Raw genomic sequence first — 10,887 nt, forward strand, 5'->3', positions numbered from 1 at the left:
TAAAAATTTGTCCTTAAATGAATAATATAAGTAAATATACGTTACAAATTTATAAGTAGAACCTTAAAGGTGAGAAAAATATCGCAAAAAATAATTCTTTGAAAAGTTAAAAAAAATCACTTTTTAAAAAAAAAAAGTGTTTTTTGAAAAAAAAAAACTATAGCACACTTTTTCAAAGGTGGCATTTGTTACTACCTAATTTGCTTTGACATTAAAAAAAACTATCTATGTAACTATTATTCATAATAGTAATATAGGTAGAACAAAATTTTGACTTTGTGTCGGTTAAAAGAAATTATTAATGTATTACTAAAATTAGAATGGAAATCATTAAAAATCATATGAAAGGTACATAGTACCGTATAATTGAAAGAATGAACGTTTCAAAAAAATGATTTTAAAAGTTGTTTAAAAAATGTTTGATTGAAATAAATGTTTTTAAATAATTGTTTTTTCAAATGTGTTTTTAGTTTACAATTAAAAAAATCAAATAGATCGAATATTCATTCATCCAATTGATTAAAATTATTGGATATTTATCTATCCAATCCATTAAAATGATTCATTGATATAATGAAATGCATCCTTTAAATTTAGATATGAATCAAAATACAATTTAAAAATATTTATATAGAGAAATTGATGACTTTTTGTTCATTGGGATCAAAATCCGTATTTATCCAAATCTATTGATTTTTCAATTGCTATTCATATTCATGTCCGGATGACTTAAGAGTCTAGTCATCTAAAGTCTCCCATTTTTCCATTGGATTTTTTTTATTATATTCACCTTCTATGTGATGGTCTGAATATTAAACTTAAAATGTTCTTTAATCTTATATTTTATAGTTAAATTTTAATTTGGTCATTGAGTATAAAGAATGTACTGTAATCCTTTGTTTTTAAAAATAATAATTCAATTTTATCCATATTTAATTTTTATGAATATATATATATATATATATATATATATATAAATTTTCTATGTAGATCCCTATCTCCTCATTGGAAAGTGAATATTTTTAACAAAACTCTTCTATTTTCTTTTATTTACTTTATTATTTTCATCCTCTTCGTTTTCATCATTTATCTTTTTTATCATTTTGTCGTTATAATGTTTTGAATTTCAATGATAAAAACAAGATTTTTGTAATTAGAAAGGGATTTGAAACAATAATTTGATATATTTATGTAATAATCTAACACTTATATGAAAAATAATTGACAAACATTAAAATAATAGCGGATTAAGTGAATATTTTTGATTGAATGACCAATTTAAACTTAAAAAACATAAAAGATCAAAATAGTACTTTAACCATTAACAATATGACATAGAGCACTAAATTCATATAAAAATGAATTTTAAGGTTAAATTGTGAAGAAATTCTTGTTCTTGATTTTCGTTTGGTTTTCATGAAGACACTAAGGTAAAATGATTAAAGACTTAGAAGCATATTGAACAAATGATCAAAACTTTTGGCTTTGTAAGATGTGTACTTTATGCTAAAGTATTATCACTTTTAAGTATTGGCAAATGCTCATAGGAATTTTTTTGTTTTGAAAATATCAAACTTGGATTGAAAAGATAAACTTAAATTTTCAAAAAATAATGAGTTACAGAGTAATCAGTTATCCAAATAGAGTATCAACTTACCAAGAAAAAATAACTAAGAGTAATTTATTACTCAAGGAGACAAAAGCTTTTGGTAACCGATTATACCATTCTAATAATCAATTACTCATAATTGTTACAATAATTTTCATATTCAAACTGAAACAAATTCTACCAAAACAATTGGATGACATTCTAATCAATTTTCATCTTCTTGTATGAGTATATTGGATGATTGAAAGCCTATTTAAAGGTACTAGACATTCAATTTCAAGAGACATCAATCATACTACATTTTCTACAATATTCTATACACTTTTACAAACAACTTGATCAAACTTTTCGATTTTCTAAACAGTTGTTTAAGTATTTTTCTTCCAAGTTTTCTGAATTTAAAAACACTTAAACATTTGTGTATTCCTTCTAGTGATTGACATACAATGATTTTGAGTGTTAAATTGTTATACAATCTTAACAATCTTAGACCTATATACAAAGTTCTTCATCTACCATTTTCTGTATATTTCACCATAGGGTGTGGTGAGAGTTAAAGAGTGAAATTTAGAAGTGGTGTACTTCTATGTAGTGAGTTTTGGTGAGTGTAATCAGAACAAAGTCTCAGGATGAATTTTGTAACAATTGACATTCATCATAGTAAAATCTCTTATGGTTCATAAGAGGATTGAGCTAGCCTTTGGTGGACTAGAAGGTGAATCATGATAAATATATCTCTCTCATTTCTACAACACATTTACTCTTAAACTTTTCGTAAGTTTAAAAAATGTACATTATGTGCAGAAAAAACTAGAAAATTAATTCACCTCACCCCTCTTAGTTTGTCGTCTTAACTTACATAAATATGTTTTCAATAGACAATGAAGTTTGGTCAATATGGTAAATAATTGGCTAATAGCTAGCGCTTAAGGACTTTGTTGGTAGGTTATTTGTAAGAATTCATAGAGTCGCAAAGCCTACCCTTTCCGTGGAGAACCCTCACGATCAATTAACCTAAACTTTTTATTCATGTATATGAAGTTGGCACATTCAAGCACAAAAAGGAAGTTGAATTATGTTAATTTTTAAAATTATTCTTTAATACAAACACTTTCCAAAAGCAATTATATAATGGCAGATATAATTTTTTTTGAAAATATTGTCACAACAAGTTCAATTTACCACAGTTACAAATAATTGAAAGCACTAAAAAGTTTAGTGGCAAAGAAAATAACACAAGTATTTGTATACTATTTTACTATCAATAGTCTAAGGTTGAAGAGTCTACACCCAAAGCACTTGTCGCTTCACCCCAAAACCGAAGAGAGCAAGGAAGCTAGTCTTGGCAATCGAGGAGGAGACTAATGATGATATTCTCCCCATTTCTTTAAAGATCCAAAAATTGTATCTAGCATTGTTGCTTCAACGGTAACCAATAAGAAGAGGTCTCAAAAAGCTAAGTCTCTATTGTATTTAGAGGTAACTCCCTACAGTAACGTTCCTATTGATTTATTGTGGAAACTCTAGTAGATAGCTTAGATCATTCTTCGAAATAAAAAATCACCAATCCTGCAAGGCCTACCCTATCCTTGGAGAACCCTCACGACCAATTAATCTAAATGTTTTATTCATGTATATTAAGATGGCACATTCAAATACAAGAAGGGAGTTGAATTATGTTTGTTAAGTTTTTGAAAATATATAATGGCAGATATAAAAATTATTTTGAAAATATTACCACAATTATAAATGGCAGAATGGATCGCCCCTAACCATTTTGTCTGTGTCCCCAAATGCCCGCAAAATATTATCGAGGTGCGGGCATGTCCAAATTGTTTTAATAGACAAAATGACATGCCATACTCATTTTAAAATTGGATAACAGGCATGTGGGCAACTCGTGGACATTGATGATAATATCAAAATAAAAAATAATATAAAAAATAAAAACAAATTAAATAAAGTAGTTGAAGAGAAGATAATTTTTTTTTTAAAAAACATTGGTATTTTATATGAGGTTGACCAAATTATATTACATCACAATTGTTTGAGACATTAAATCACATTACATCATAATATATTTGATATTTTCTTGTTTTTTCCTTATATTATGTTAATAGGTTGCGTGTCCGTATTGTCCAACAGAAATGTCTTCAGGCTTGGCGGGCAAATTGGTCGGGAAAGTGGGCAAATGGGTCGAGCAAAACATGCAAATACACAAAATTTGTATGCTCTGCCTGCAAAAAATTGCGGGCTATACGGATTGATCCACATATATTACACATTTAGCCAACAATAACCACAACAACTTCAATTCATAGTGGTTACAAATAATTGAAACCAATAAAGATTTTAGTGGTAGAGAAAATAACGCAAGTATTTGTATAAAGTTTTACTCTCAATAGTCTAAGGTTGTAGAGTCTACACCCGAAACAATTGTTGCTTCACCCTAATACCGAAGAAAGCAAGGAATCTAATCTTGACAATGGAGGAAGAGAATGATGATGATAATCTCCTCATTTCTTTCTAGATCCAAAAACTTGTATCTAGTATTGTTGCTTCAACAATAACAAAAAAGAAGAGGTCTCACGAGGCCAAGTCTCCATTGCCTTTAGAGTTCCCCACACTAACGTTCTATCGATTTAGTTGTGGAAACTCTAGAAGACAGCCTAGATCATTCTTCGAATACTCTATCATAACCTACGCAACAATAACAAATTTCTCAAGGCCTACCCTATCCTTGGAGAATCCTCATAGCCAATTAAACTAAACGTTTTCTTATGTATATTAAGTTGGCACATTCAAACACAAGAAGGGAGAGGAATTATGTTTGTTAAGTTTTTGAAATTATTCTTGAATAAAAACTTTTTCCAAAAGCAATTATATAATGACAAATATAAAAATTATTTTGAAAATATTACCACAATTATAATGGCAGAACGGGTCGCCCTAACCATTTTGTATGTGTCCCCAAATGCCCGCAAAAAATTATCGAGGTGCGGGCATGTCCAAATTGTTTTAATGGACAAAATGGTATGCCCTCCTAATTTAAAATTGGATAATAGGCATGCGAGCAACTCGTGGACATTGATGATAATATCAAAATAAAAAATAAAAACAAATTAAATAAAGTAGTTGAAGAGAACATAATTTTTTTAAAAACATTGGTATTTTATATAAGGTTGATCAAATCATATTACATCATAATTTTTTGAGATATTAAATCACATTACATCATAATACATTTGATATTTTCTTGTTTTTTCCTTAGATTATGCTCATAGGCTGCATACTCGCATTGTCCAATAGAAATGTCTTCGGGCTTGGCGGGCAAATGGGTCGGGAAAGTGGGCAAATGGGTCGAGCAAAATATGCAAATGGACTAAATTTGTACGCTCTTCCTGCAAAAAATTGCGGGCTATACAGATGGGCCCACAGATATTACCCATTTTGCTAACTATAACCACAACAACTTCAATTCACAATGGTTACAAATAATTGAAACCAATAAAGAGTTTAGTGGTAGAGAAAATAACACAAGTATTTGTATAATGTTTTACTCTCAATAGTTTAAGGTTATAGAGTTTACACCCCGAAGCAATTGCTGCTTCACCCCATTACCAAAGAGAGCAAGGAAGCTAGTGTTGACAATGGAGGAAGAGACTGATTACGATAATCTCCTCATTTCTTTCAAGATCCAAAAACTTGTATCTAGTATTGTTGCTTCAATAGTAACCAATAAGAAGAGGTCTTACAAGGCTAAGTCTCTATTGCCTTTAGAGGTAACTCCCTACACTAACGTTCCTATTGATTTAGTTGTCGAAACTCTACTAGATAGCTTAGATCATTCTTCAAATACTCCATCATAACCTGCACATCAATCACCAATCCTACAAGGTGATATAAACCAAGGGGGACAACCTATGATTGTGGAGAACAATCTTATAAGTAGGAGAGTCACTTGAAGCCCACATTCGTGGAAGGAAATTATGATAGTTTTTAGTTATTATTTTATTACATGAATAAATGAGAATAATTCTCATGGGTAGTTTTTGCCATGTCATTAGAATTAATATTGTCTCATGGTCCAATAAAGGGCAAAAAATTAATGCACTACCAACAATTAATGTTGAGTATGTGTCTAGTGCTACTTGTTGTTCTTAATTGTTATGATCAAGCACCAACTAGAGGACTATAACACATTTTTAAGCCAAATTCCCATAATATGTGATAATATTATAGCTATTAATCTTTCAAAGGGTCTAATTTTGCATTCTAGGACGAAACATATAAAAATTGAGCATCATTTCTTTAGTGATTTCTAGTAGAAAGACATAATCAATATTTAATTTGTTCTCTAATCATCTGTTGACAAATATTTGTACAAAACCCCTACTTGAGGTTCGAATCATTTTCATTTGAAAAACTTTAATATCATTAATATTGGGGATGTATTCACTTAGTCGTCTACTAGTCTTGCCTGATATTGGATATTCAATGCATCTTATAGTTGTTGCTTTAAGTGGACTCGTCCAATGTAACATTGGTCTTGTATTATTTGTCATGATAGTCTAGTCTAGTGCGTATTAAATGTCATTAATGTGATTGTAATTCTAATGAGTTAATTGCATATTCATTATAGTATCAGGTAGATTCTTCCAAATTCTGCTTACATATTTACATCTATGTGGTTTTACTGGCAGTTTCACATTCTAGTGGTTATAAATGCTTAAGTGAATTAAATATTGAGTTTATATCTCACATTACTAATTCTGCACTACCAATACCGTTAAACACTCTCAATCCCATATAGGTTGGGAAGGCTTGCTAAGTAAAGAATACTTAGTTAAGTTTAGAGCTTCGAGAAACTTGGTCTTAGTTAAGTTTAAAGCTTGGAGAAACTTGGTCTAGAAATAATACATAATTATTAGACTCTGAAGAGACTCGATGTAAGAAAAACACTTGCATGAAGAGGTGTTGGATACTTGTAAGTTGTTGGGGGAATAATGAAAAATCTTTCTATGAGAAGGGACTGTAATTGCAAGCATGAATCACATGAGTAGATTGAATATGTAAGCATGCATCACATAAATTTTGATGGAGACAAAGTTGTAGACAAAGGATCAAGACAAAGTCGAAGACAAAGGTTGTAGACAAAGTTGTAGGAGGTGATAAAATAGTGATAGGAGAAATGGGAGAGGGGACTTGTGTAGAAGGAGACAGAGGGAGACATAGGGTGAGGAATGGAATGTGGAGTAGGAAAATGAGCACCACGTGGTGAGGAAGCATAATCAATGGAATGAAAAGGAGACTCATGATAGATGACAGAAGGATGAGGGATGTCAGTGTGATGAGGAGTAGAAACAGAAGTGTGAGGGAGATTAGCATAAGGGAATTTAGACTCATTGAAAAACACATCTTTTGATTTATAAATTCTCCCTTCTTTGGAAAGGCATTTATATCCCTTAAGACTTAAGGAATAGCCAGGAAATGTGCACTCTGAACTCCTAGGATCAAGTTTATGCTTATTAAAGGGTGTAAGTAAAGGAAAGCAAGCACACCCAAAAACTTTGAGAAAATTATAATCAGGTGAGTGGCCAAACATAACTTGATAAGGAGATCTTCTGATAATCTTTTTTACATATCTTCTGGTCGTGGTACATTTTGACATTTTCCTTGTATAAATTGGAGGACTCATATGCAACGAGACTCATCTCTTCCAATTGTTGTAATTGCAGCTTCCTTTTCTCACTGGATGCCTTCTTATTCACATTGAAGAATTTAAGAGCCCCAAATGCCTTATTTTCAAGCTCCATCGGGAGATGATGACATGTTTTTCCATAGACTAGCTGATAGGGGATAATCCAACAGGAGCCTTGAATGTCATCCTGTAAGCCCATAGTGCATCATCCAATCGTAGAGACCAATCCTTTCTTATTGTTGAAACTATTGTCTCTAGGATCATTTTTATCTCTCTATTGGATACCTCCGATTGTCCATTTGTTTGCATATGGTAGGATGATGCCACCTTGTGTTGGACCCCATAATGTTGAAGATATAAAGGAAGAAAGAATCAAGGAGTTCTTTGTTTGAGAGTTCTGAACATGATGATGAATTTCCCTGGATCAAACTCCAACTTCTTCTCACTTTGATGATTGATGCATGCAACAGTAACAACCAGACATGGTAGAAATAGAAATTCATGTTAAATTTGAGTACTCAACAAAAACATTGCATTAATAGCATCCTAAAATCAAAGGAAACACCCACAAAAATTTTCAATCCCGAATATACCGTAGTCATGTATTACATGCAATAGTAAAAACCGTAAATGGAATAATTGGAAATTCATGTTGAATTTGAGTAAACAACCAAAACTTTGCATCAATAACATCCTAAATCCTATATTTCATGAATTAAAATACTTAAACAATCTAAATAATTCCTAAGATAGAAATAAATCCTAAACCTATATGAGAATGCAATCTCATTTACTTGATTCAATGGAAATAAGATAAATCTAAGTAGAAAGTAATCTAAGGACATAAATGTCCTTCTCATCAACCCTCTCTTAGGTCAATTGTGTCCTTTGAGACCTTAAGAACCCTTGCCTTGGCCTTGGCCCTAGTTGTAGGACCATCATGACTTCCTTTTCCCTTGGGATCAAAGGTTGTTGTAGGAGGGTTTACATCAATTAGGATGAGGATGATGACAAGGGTAAGGATGAGGATGAGGAGTGTAACACCCCAGTTATGACATGCGACCTCCTAGGCCCATGAATATACTGAGTGTGTCACCCACAAGCTTAAATACTCCCTGCATTATTTTATTCCCCTCCTAGGGGAGCCTTCCGCTACTCGAACCCGTGACCTCAGGGATACATAGTCACTATGCCACTGAGTCGCTACCATTAAGCTAGACTAACTTAATGGTAGCTACCCAGTGGTATAGTGACTATTTATACCTGAGGTCACAGGTTTAAGTCGCGGAAGGCTCCCCTTGGAGGGGAATAAAATACTTCAGGGAGTATTTAAGCTTAAGAGGTGACACACTCAGTGTATTTATGGGCCTGGAAGGTCACAAGTCAGGGTTGGGGTGTTACAATAAAAAAGGCGCCTTTTTATTGTAACACCCCAGTTCTAACATGCGACCTCCCAGACCCATGAATATACTAAGTGTGCCACCTCTTAAGTTTAAATATTCCCTGCAGTATTTTATTCCCCTCCAAGGGGAGCCTTCCGCGACTCGAACCCGTGACCTCAGGGATAAATAGTCATTATACCACTGAGTCACTACCATTAAGCTAGCGTCTCAGTGGTATAATGACTATTTATCCCTGAGATCACGGGTTCGAGTCGCAGAAGGCTCCCCTTGGAGGGGAATAAAATACTGTAGGGAGTATTTAAGCTTAAGAGGTGGCATGCTCAGTATATTCATGGGTCTGGGAGGTCGCATGTCAGAACTTGGGTGTTATAAGGAGGAGGATGAGGATTAGGATGAGGAGGAGAAGGAGGATGAGTATGAGGATGAGAATAGGATGAGGATGAGGACGAAGATGAGGATGAGAACGAAGACGGGGATGAGGATGAGGATTAGGATAAGATGAGGATGAGGATGACGATGAGGGTAGGATGAGGAGGAGGATGAGTATGATGATTACGATGAGAATGAGGATGAGGTTGAGGATGAGGATGATGACGATGATGATGATGAAGATGAGGATTAGGATGAGGACGAGGACGTGGACGAGGATGAGGATAGCATGAAGATGAGGATGAGGACGAGGATGAGGATGAGGAGGATGAGGATCGAATTAGGATGAGGATGATGATTAGAATGAGGATGAGGATGAAGATGAGGATTAGGATGAGAATGAGGATGAGGATTAGGATGAGGATATGATGAGCATTAGGATAAGGATAGGACGAGGATGAGGATGAGGAAAAGGATGAAGATTAGGATGAGGACGAGGATAAGAATGCGGATGATGATGAGGATGAGGATGAGGATGAGGATGAGGAGGAGGATATGATGAGGAGGAGGATAGGATGAGGATGAGGAGGAGGAGGAGGATAGGATGAGGATGAAGACGAGGATGAGGGTGGGGATGAGGATAGGATGAGGACGAGGATGAAGATGAGGATGAGGATGAAGATAAGGATTAGGATGAGGAGGAGGACGTGGACGAGGATGAGGATGAGGATAAGATTAGGATGTGGGTGATGATTAGAATGAGGATGAATATGAGGATTAGGATAAGGATTAGGATGAGGATGAGGATAGGATGAGGACTAGAATGAGGATTCAAATGAGGATATGATGAGGATGAGGATGAGGATGGGGATAAGGATGAAGATTAGGATGAGGACGAGGATAAGAATGAGGAGGAGGAGGATGAGGATGAGGATGAGGATGAGGACGAGGACAAGGACGAGGATGAGGATGAATATGAGGATGTGATTGAGGATGAGGACGAGAACAAGGACGAGGATGAGGATGAATATGAGGATGTGATTGAGGATGAGGATGAGGATGATGATTAGGATGAGGACGAGAATAAGGATGAGATGAGGATAGGATGAGAATGAAGATGACGATTAAGATGAGGAGGAGGATGAGGATTAGGATGAGAATGAGGATGAGGATGAGGATGGCAAAGTTTTGGTTGTATACTCAAATTTAACAAGAATTTATACTTTTGTCGTCTGGTTATTACTGTTACATGTAGTGCATCACTAGGGGAAATTCGGGCTCTTTCCATTGAATTTTGATAAATTATATTTTTTGCATAACTTTTGAACTGTGTATCAGAATTGGACAAATTTTGTATACATTTCGAGTAGAAAAATCCATTTTTCTGACATTTCCTACTACGTCTGAAAACTCATTCCGGAAAATTCAAAAAACCAAATTTCTATTTCTTTTATATTTTTGAAGATTTATATTGAATTTGTCTTGAAATTTTCTTGTATACAAGTTCAAAGACATGCTTCAAGACATGGACAAATCAACAAACAAAAAAGTCAAGGTCAAGGCTCAAGATCACTCAAGCTTAATGATAAGTGTAAAAAGTATACACTTTTCACCATCATTTTATGGCACTTATCCAATGCAAGTTGTAGTAAACCAACTTAAATTAACACTTTTTAGGTGAATTTTGCATGATTGAATAAATTAGTTCTTTATTAATTCTTGTCCAAGTTTTCTTTGAGTTTTTTAGGAAATTGAATATTAAAGAATAAATCCAAAGATGGACAAGAATTCAATCAAAAATTCAA

Source organism: Lupinus angustifolius, chromosome LG10 (assembly GCF_001865875.1).
Source record: "Lupinus angustifolius cultivar Tanjil chromosome LG10, LupAngTanjil_v1.0, whole genome shotgun sequence".
NCBI classification, from domain to species: domain Eukaryota; kingdom Viridiplantae; phylum Streptophyta; class Magnoliopsida; order Fabales; family Fabaceae; genus Lupinus; species Lupinus angustifolius.